Source organism: Abramis brama (genome assembly GCF_963993115.1).
Source record: "Abramis brama genome assembly, chromosome: 7".
Classification (NCBI taxonomy): domain Eukaryota; kingdom Metazoa; phylum Chordata; class Actinopteri; order Cypriniformes; family Leuciscidae; genus Abramis; species Abramis brama.
Window position 1 is genome coordinate 44,482,373 of NC_139969.1, and position 9,729 is coordinate 44,492,101.

Here is a 9,729-nt window from a genome sequence, read left to right on the forward strand (position 1 = left end):
ACCTCTAATGTATAGGATACATTCCTAACATGTTTGACCACAGTCTATGTACTTTTTGCAAACTGTACAAAAACTAAAGAAACAAGATGTCAATGACAGACATTCAAAAGCTAAAACGGATCACTATAGTGGCTTTCCTGTATTTGTTTTAAATGGCTCATGATGATGAAGAATTAGAATTTACTTTTGTGGAATTTTACCTGCAGGTTTTACCAAAGTCTGGAACTTTGTATCACTACGGTGTGACAAAATACAGCCAAAGATTTAAGCACAACTACTTAGATACATAGGAGAATATCTAACAATGTAGATTGTGAACATTCCATTATCTGTTTATTTGGGGTTAGATGTTAGTTAAAAGATAAAGGTATTAGTTAATAACAAAAACTTTAAATCAACATAATATTAATAAAATAAAATTACAGTTTGAAAATGTTTATTTACAACGTTTTGCGTTGTGAGTGAGATGTTAGAGAAATCTGGTTGCACTACGCCTGAAACTTAATCATCCACATCTAAACTAAACATTATCATGGTTTAGTTGTATTTTTCTTAAAAATGTTTTTTCTTAAAAATGATCTTGTTTAATCGTATTCATATTTATCAGGTTGATATTTGTAGAAATAAGCAAAGTACATTTATAAAACAAAAAGAACCGGTTAATGGCCTTGTGTCAGACTTTGTGACACTTAACTTTTTATTCTAACTTTGAAAAGCGTCATACAGTATTTGATTTTGGGTGAAAATCTGGAAAACTACCTTACACATGCAGTGTTTTCGCCAACGGGCCTAAACCGCTGAAGTTATGACTTCTGAAGGCCTCTCATGCGCAGATTCGCTCGGTTGAAAAAAATGGTATTTTATTAGCTAAAATCATCATCTTTATTCATAAATATGTCCTCATGGGTGTAAAATGATCTTTCTTAAAATCAGATCATTTCTTATCTGTTATTTACATGGGGCGGGTAAGTCCAAGGAGGCTTCCGTGTCGTTCCGCCATCTTGAAACACTATAATACCAGAGAGGTACAAAAAGCACTAGCACGTTTCATCATCAACACTACTATAGTCAACAACCAAATTATGACTAAAAAACGTTTTAAGCATTACATTAAAAAGGCGTCATTGTAATTCTGAATTAAAAAGTTGAAGAAGGCCTCTCATGCGCAGACTCGCTCGGTTGAAAAATGTTAATTTTAATATGTGCTTAATATCTGCTAACTCTTTATCGCGATGCCCACCAACAGATATTTTATTGTAATATTACTTATTCTAACCCTACCAGTCCAGTAATACTCTACTAACACTAATGAGAGCTTACTTTACACACTCTGACTCTCACAAGCGAGTTAGTGGACATGCAGGTGCAACACTACTATAGTCAACAACCAAATTATGACTTTAAAACATTAAAAAGGCGTAATTGACAAAAAGTCGAAATGATGACTTAAAAAGTTGAAATTATGACTATGCGTCATAATTATGAGATGAAAAGTTGAAATGATGACGTACTAAATTGAAATTATGATAGATAAAGTATTCCATAGTGAAATTTTCTGAATTCAATATAATTGTATTTGTGAAAATGATTTGGTACTGAAACTGAGTTTTCACACATTCTGCTTGTTTCTGCAGTTCGTGTAGGCCTCTAAGACTATGAATTACTAAAAATTATTATTGATGATTATTCGACTATTGAGTAGCAGCCTGGACAGCCTGGATGAAAACCAGGAATCCTAACCGCTAGACCATATGGGAGGCGTTGATACTGCCCCCGCCACATTTGAAAGGCTGCACTGCACGGTACAATATAATGCTGGATCATAGTTAAGCCGAGCCACAGGAGAAGTTTTAATTAAATTCAAATTTAATTTATCGGTATGTAAATAAATATCGGGATAGCTTTTATCTAGGAATCTACTTTCTTCTCGACGGGTAAGTCAAAGGTACGGTCTATTGCTCGGTTGTGTAAATCATTATATAGAACGGTAGAACATGTACGGTAGAACATGTAACAAGTACATCATAACGGTAGAACATGTACAATTAAACTCGATGAAGCGCTATCGGAAGACACGTTGTCATAGATTCTTGGCACATTTACCAAAGTTGAAAAAGCGAGTAGATGGGAGAACTGCTAGAAAGCACTATTCGTTTAAATGCAAAATAGAATTTCACCGCTAGATGGGAATCTTCTAAAATCTTTAACAAAAAGGCCTGCAAAATCGAGGAGGTCAAAGGGCATAGCTTCCTGATATAGCTCTCCCCAAAGTCTGTTCATGCGACCACCATCAACAAATGCTAACATTTGAAACTTCTACATATATTTTGAGTAGATGGCCGGTGGTATATTCTCAGTAAAGGGTTTCACCCTAGTTCGGGAGATACAAGTAAAAATGATCTTATACGATGGGTGATTTTTACTTATCACACATTGCATCTCTCAAATTGTGTGATGATTTTCCAAATGATACAACTTTGTCTAAATAAGAGCAATGTAAAGTCCTAGGATTTCTTAAAAACATTGTGACAAACTTTGACAACATGTTTCATGTTGTATGGACAAAAGATCTAAGATCTCAAGTTTTTGGACAGACGCTGCTTAGTAACAATAATACATAAATCTTCTAAGAAGATATGATTTTAAAGATTTGATTTAAACTTTTAAATGAAATTAGTGTAAACTTTGGATGTAGTCTGGAATGCAGAGAGACTCCCCCCGAGACTCATCTGGTCTGTCGCCCTATATCCTGAAGCTTCAGTTCACACTGTAGTTTATCACTGAAGGGCCTGGGGCTGTTATAGGACAACTTAAACTATTTGCTTTTTTGGATCGTTTTTATCATTGCATAAAGAACTACTTTGCCTCTCTGGAAATAAGGTGTTTTTATTTAGCTAAAACTTTTGTTTACATTTTGAAAATGTAGTTTTCTGTGATGGTTCTGTTTAGATGTACGGGATAGCTATGGAAAGCCCCACCATAAAAGTTGAAACCCCCACATGGACAAAAAATGCTGGTTGAATCTTTTTCGTATAAATGAGATTTAAGACGACCAAGTACAGTTTTTGAACAGACATTGTTTAATAACAATTATACTTTAGGTCACCGTTAAGCAAAAAATAATAATTTATATCATACATAAGTACAGATAAATAGAAGATGAGTATGTATTGAAACTTTAAAGATTTAATTTAATCAATCTTTTAAAATATCTAATGCAAACTTTTTAAGGTTATGCTTTTAGATGAGAGAGAGAATATTTTTTATATACTTATAAAGAACAGAATGTTTTTTAACTTTAGTTAGTGTGAGATACACTTCACAGTGTCACTGTTACCTCTGGAAATGAAAGGAGGGGATGTCAGAATGCAGCATAGACACGAGCGAGGGCCTCTGTTTGAGAGACTTTTTTATACATTTTTTATACATTACATTTACATTTTATAAAGATATCATTTAAACTTTGAAATAAATTTAGCCCTAACACAATGTCTCATTCTGATCGCTGAATAAACCCTAGGAGTCAGAGACGCTGGTGTGAGAGAGAACCACTCTGTGATTTATGGCTCTCAACAGCTTCTTGAACACATAAGTTCAAGAATCGTAACTCTCTAAACATGTGAGATGAATTTTATTCTTTTTACAAGCATTTCAGTAGATTTCTAGCAAGGTATTTATTTTATATTATTTTTGTGAAATTTAAAACATTATTATCACTTTCACTGTGCTCAGGAATGCGAAGGAGCAGAGTCAGGAAAAAAAAAGTCTTTTCTATTACAACTGCAGTCTCATTCATAGGATGTATGGACATCTATATGTTATGAAACAAATATTTTTTTAAAAAGATATCATTTAAACTTTGAAATTAATTTACCCCCAACACAGCATTCAAAATGTCTCATCCCATCACTGAATACAACCCTCTGAGTCAGAGACGCTGGTGTGAGAGAGAACCACTCTGTGATTTATGTCTTTAAGAGCTTCTTGAACTTGTAAGTTCAAGAGTTGTAACTCTAAACATGTAAGATGAATTTTATTTATTCATCTAAAATAATTGGTTTCAGTATATTTTTATAACCATTTTATTTATACACTTTTAAGGAACAGTATGTTTTTCAACTTTTGTTAGTGTGATATTAGGAAACCCCTTCCTCACTTTCACCGTGCTCTGGTATGCGAAGGAGAGGGGTCAGAGCTCACATGTGAAGGGGCGCGCACAGACACACACACACACACACACACACACACACATGCACACACACACACACACACACACACACATGCACACACAGAAACGCGCACGGCTCCTTTACTTTTTGACACACATACATTAGACGCGCTATGTTTTGAGACAGTTTTGTTTATCTAAAACTGAAATACTTGGTTCGGTAGATTTTATAAGTATTTCATTATATACTTTTAAAAAGAACAGAATATTTTTTTCAACTTTAGTTAAATTATTTTTGTGACCCATTCGTATGGAATTGATGTGTTAAGAGCTTCTTCAACTCTCTATAAACATGTAAGATGATTTTTTATAAAACTGAAAGAATTGGTTTTAGTAGATTATAAAGAACAGAATGTTTTTTCAGCTTTTGTTAGTGTGAGATTCACTTGACAGTTACACTGTAAGGAGGGGGGTCAGAGCTCGCAGGAAGAGGACGCGCGCATAGACACACAGACACACACACACACACAGACACGCGCTCCTTATGTTTTGAAACAGTGTGAGGTCATTCAGGAATGACTATGTGAATTCAGTTGTGTAAAACAATTTTGAATCCATTCATACATTGCATTTTTTGTGGACATCAATGGTATACTTCAACTTTCTAAAATAAGGTAAGATGATTTTATTCAGCTGAATGACTTGGTTTTAGTAAGCTTTTTATTTTATATTCTTTTAAAAAGAACAGAATATTTTTCAACCTTAGTAAAATTATTTTATTTTATATTATACACTTTTAAAGGTATGTTTTTCAACTTTAGTTTAATTATTTTTGTGGGCATCAGTGGTATGGACATTGATGTGTTAATTTTAACTCAGTCATTTTTTATTCATCTAAAACTAAAATAATTGGATCAATAAGATATTTATATTATACTTTTAAGGAACGGTATGTTTTTCAACTTTAGCAAGATATTTTATTTTATATTATACACTTTTAAAGGTATGTTTTCAACTTTTGTTAGTGTGAGATTTCACGATGCAAAGGAGTATGCAAAGGAGGGGGTCAGAGCTCAGACGGAGAGGGGGCGTGCATAGACGCTGGTGAGCTCATACAGGAAAGGAGTGTTTTTGTTTTACCACTTTTAATAATTCATTGATTTTAAAAGCATTATTACAACTTTAAAACATTTTTAAACTTTTAGGATTATAATTTCACCCCCTGATATCTTGATCACTGAAGTCAGAGACCGTCCGACTTACAAACATGTAAGAAGATTTTTATTTTTATTCTTTTTTGTAAGATATACTGTGTAAGCATTCCATTATATACTTTTAAAGGATAGAATGTTTTTTTTCAACCTTAGATTATATAATTTATATTATATAAATTATATAAAGGATAGAATATAAAGGATAGAATGTTTTATACACTTTTATTCAGCTAAAACTATTGGTTTTAGTAAGCTTTTAAAAGAACAGAATATTTTCAACCTTAGTTAAATTGCTTTAGATTATATAAATTATATAAATTATATAAAAGATAGAATGTTTATGTAATTTTTATCTAAAATAATTGGTTTTAGTAGCTTTTTATTTTATATACTTTTATTCATCTAAAACTAAAATAATTGGTTTCACTGTATGTTTTTATTTTAAAGGATGAGATTATTTTGTGTGACATACACTTCTCACTTTCACTGCGGTGGGGGCGCAGGCACAATAACCACACACACACACACACACACATATAACTGGGACAAAGTTCAAACAAACGGCAAAAAACATCTGTTCTATTAATATAGGACAAAACTACCCGTCAAAACTATGATTTAGTCCTAGCTAGGTCATAGTTCAAAACTAACTGTCAAAAACATGATCGATAGGCTAGCAGGGTCAATAGGTTAATCCCATGACCGCATTCCGGAAGTTCAACCCGTCAATCATAAAGGTCACCGGAAGTTCAACCTGCCAAAAGGTCAAAGGTCAAAGTCGTAAATCATTTTGACATAAGGTCCCCCATAAGGACTACTAATCTTTATTTAAAGAAGATAGAATTCTGCTTTTGCAACACACTACTGTATAAATGTTCGAAGTCATTTGTGTCTTTGGTAATTTACTTCCAATCCATACTTTAAAGCATCATGATTTTAGGTCTGTAAAAATAGAGAATAAAAAAGAAATAACTATATGCCTAACTGGGAAAAACTGTAGGGGTAAATGAAATATACAATTTTGTGTCTTGTTTTAGAGTAATAGCAGTTTTTGTAAAGCAAGAGTTGTATTCATATTTTTAAAAATAGTTTGAGACATATTTTAACTACTGTTGCATGATATGTTTAATGCATACACATTGTAACGGTCACTTGGAGGATTTACGGCAATTTGAGGTAGAATGACAACTGCTCATGTACGTAGAGGGTATGTCCGTATGAGATGCGAGAGCTGTGCAGGAGAAGAGATAACGCTCTACCGACTTTTGTTCTCTTCCTATTATTTGCCTCTTTCACTTTGTGAACCGAGTTGGATGTTTTGTTTGTGTACTTTTATACGAATAAATCCCCATGCATGTTGACGAGTGACGTCGTGTGCGCCTAGAGTTATTATGTTTAATCATTTACCACCATTTAAATGTGTAGCTGCCTCTGCACGCGTGTATTCTCATGCGTTGGGGGTGAGTGTTAGGTGGGCGGAGACTCGCTTCACAGACCAGTCTATTTCTCATTCGTGTTGTGCTTTCGGAGCGCAAGGATGCCTATGGAACCGTGTAGGCTAAGAGATATTTTAGCTAAAAACTAAATAAAACTTAGTAGCAAATCGTATTGTTAAAAAGTTTTGCTTAAAAACTATTCACTTTATGTATTTTTTAACTGTTGTAGTTTGATATGTTTGATATGTTGCTCACGTTTGAAACATTGTTTAAAAAACATAATTTACCATTTTTCTGGTATCTTTAAAAGTCGTTCGTGAAAGACATTCTATAACTTGTTTTAAATGATTTAACGTTTACTTTTTTTTGTTTTTTAACAGGTTTTAAAATCTGTATGTGAAGGAAAACATTCTAACTTTTTCTGATAGGCCTAACGTTTTAAATACTACACCTTTGTATTTTACAATTTGTATTTTGTTTGTGTGAGTCAGTTCTAGCCTGTATGAGAGCATAGAGTTGTGAATTAAATATAATTTCTCCTGTGACATAGGCGAAGCAAGGCATAGCATGTTTATTAATATAGCACATTTTATACACTGGCAATTCAAAATACTTTACATAGAAAGGATTAAATAATCACAATTTATTCAGCCAATCGATGCTTTTCTGTGGGTATCCATTCGCTGCAGCCGGTAATCCTATTGGTGCGTATCCATCAGCAGATCCAAATGCGTCGCTCCATTTAAAAAAAGCTACGTGATTTTAGAAGAAATCTGTTCCAACACAGGTAAACCTTCCATTGAAACATGAATTTTAAATCGTAGTAGGCTATTTTAAATGCTCATCCTCAGAAATAGGTCACGAACATTCGGGTACATCCATTCCAAAATCACTGCAAAGTATGTAAAGGTAATCCTCTGGGTGTTTATTGAAATAATCCGCGAGAAGTCGGTATCTTGTACCCGTGGTTGATCCAGCCCACTCTGCTATGAAAACCGGTTCACTTCCATCATCTTTTAAATCTCTCCATACTCCTGTATAAAATAAAATCCAATCCTTCACAAATCCTCAGTTTAATTATTAGGTCAGAGACCATCAGAACCAAACCTTTTTTGGGGGAAAATTTCAACGCCATCATCAAAGGCTCTACTCCCCACAAAATAAGCTTTGCGACCTTTCTCTCTGGCATCTTTCACCATGGGCCACAGGAGCTTTCGTCTCTCCACGTCCAACGCCGTCAAGTCTTCTGTAAACCGTAACCGCTGTGCTTGAAGGAATTCACAGTTCTTCGCTCTTTTCCAGAGTAGATCCCGAGTAGACCTGTTCGTGAACTGAACTATCGTCGCTCTTGTGCTTCTTCCTTGTTCTTTTCGACCCAGTCTATGAACAATGTCCACATCAACCTGGCATCTCTCCTTTAACTCTGGAGCAACTGAACCGCAAATTTCAAAGTTTTCTCGGGAACACCGTGGAGCCTCAAATTCCATCTTCTCCGATATCTTTCTGCTTCATTAACTTTTCGTTCAAGCTCAGCAACTTTCTGCTCGTGCGATTTAGTGAATTCTTTCACCACTTTCATTTCGTCTTTCAAGTCTTTAACTTCATTCAGTGCGAAGTCAATTGACTTTTTCAAAGTTCCGATGCTGAGCGTATTTTCCCGAATCAGATTCTCCAGGTGACCCGAACTCTCATTAATTTTCTTGGATAAGAGAGTTACAATATTCTCTTGCATCTCAAGAAGCGACGGTTCGTCTTTCTTTTTTTTGGAGCAAGGTTTTTCTGGCGTGTCAAACTCATCTGGCATATGAATATCTGCTGAATATTGAGATCTGCCATCTCAATGTCACTGCTTATCCCTTCTTCTTGACTTTTCTTTGTGTAGCAGAGCGGGCGCGGGTTGGCTCAAATTGATATAATTTCCGACTACGCCACCTGGGGAATTTCACCCCAAGAATTTAACACAACCTCTAAACACAGACACACACAGGTTCTAATCACTGTTGGAATCAGAGACATAGGTAATGAAAAATATTTTATTAATTATTAAAAGACATAATGATTATAAAAGGCGTTGACCAGCAATCACTCTCATCTATTTGCTTAATTCTATCGTTGGCAGCAGAGGAACCTGGGCTTACCCACAGAGGCAGTCTCAAGATATCACCCTTATGAAAATTACTCTATTCACAGTGCACACACACTAATACACACTCAACGACTCATGTCAGAGAAGACCAAGACACACAGTGAGGACGTCACCACCTAAATGGTCACTCGTCTGCCCCCGGGTGCCCAGGCCCTGCCAACAAACAAAAGAAAAAGACATCAAACAGTGATATGCAACAAGAACAAAATGATATAACCATAAGTCACTAATACAATAATCAAACCAAAATAATATACAAATTCAAAAAGATAAATCAATTAAAGAAATAAACAGGAAAAAGCAAACAAAAGAAACTCAAAGCATATCACTGAAAACAAAATTCACAGAAAACAGTGCACTGGAACAGTTTGCTCGAGACGGTTCACTCGAAACACTCGGGTCAGTTCACTCGAGTCAGTTCACTCGAGACGGTTCACTCGAGACACTCGGGTCAGTTCACTCGAGTCAGTTCACTCGAGACGGTTCACTCGAAACACTCGGGTCAGTTCACTCCAGTCAGTTCACTCGAGACGGTTCACTCGAAACACTCGGGTCAGTTCACTCGAGTCAGTTCACTCGAGACGGTTCACTCGAAACACTCGGGTCAGTTCACTCGAGTCAGTTCACTCGAGACGGTTCACTCGAAACACTCGGGGCAGTTCACTCGAGTCAGTTCACTCGAGACGGTTCACTCGAAACACTCGGGTCAGTTCACTCGAGTCAGTTCACTCGAGACGGTTCACTCGAAACACTCGGGTCAGTTCA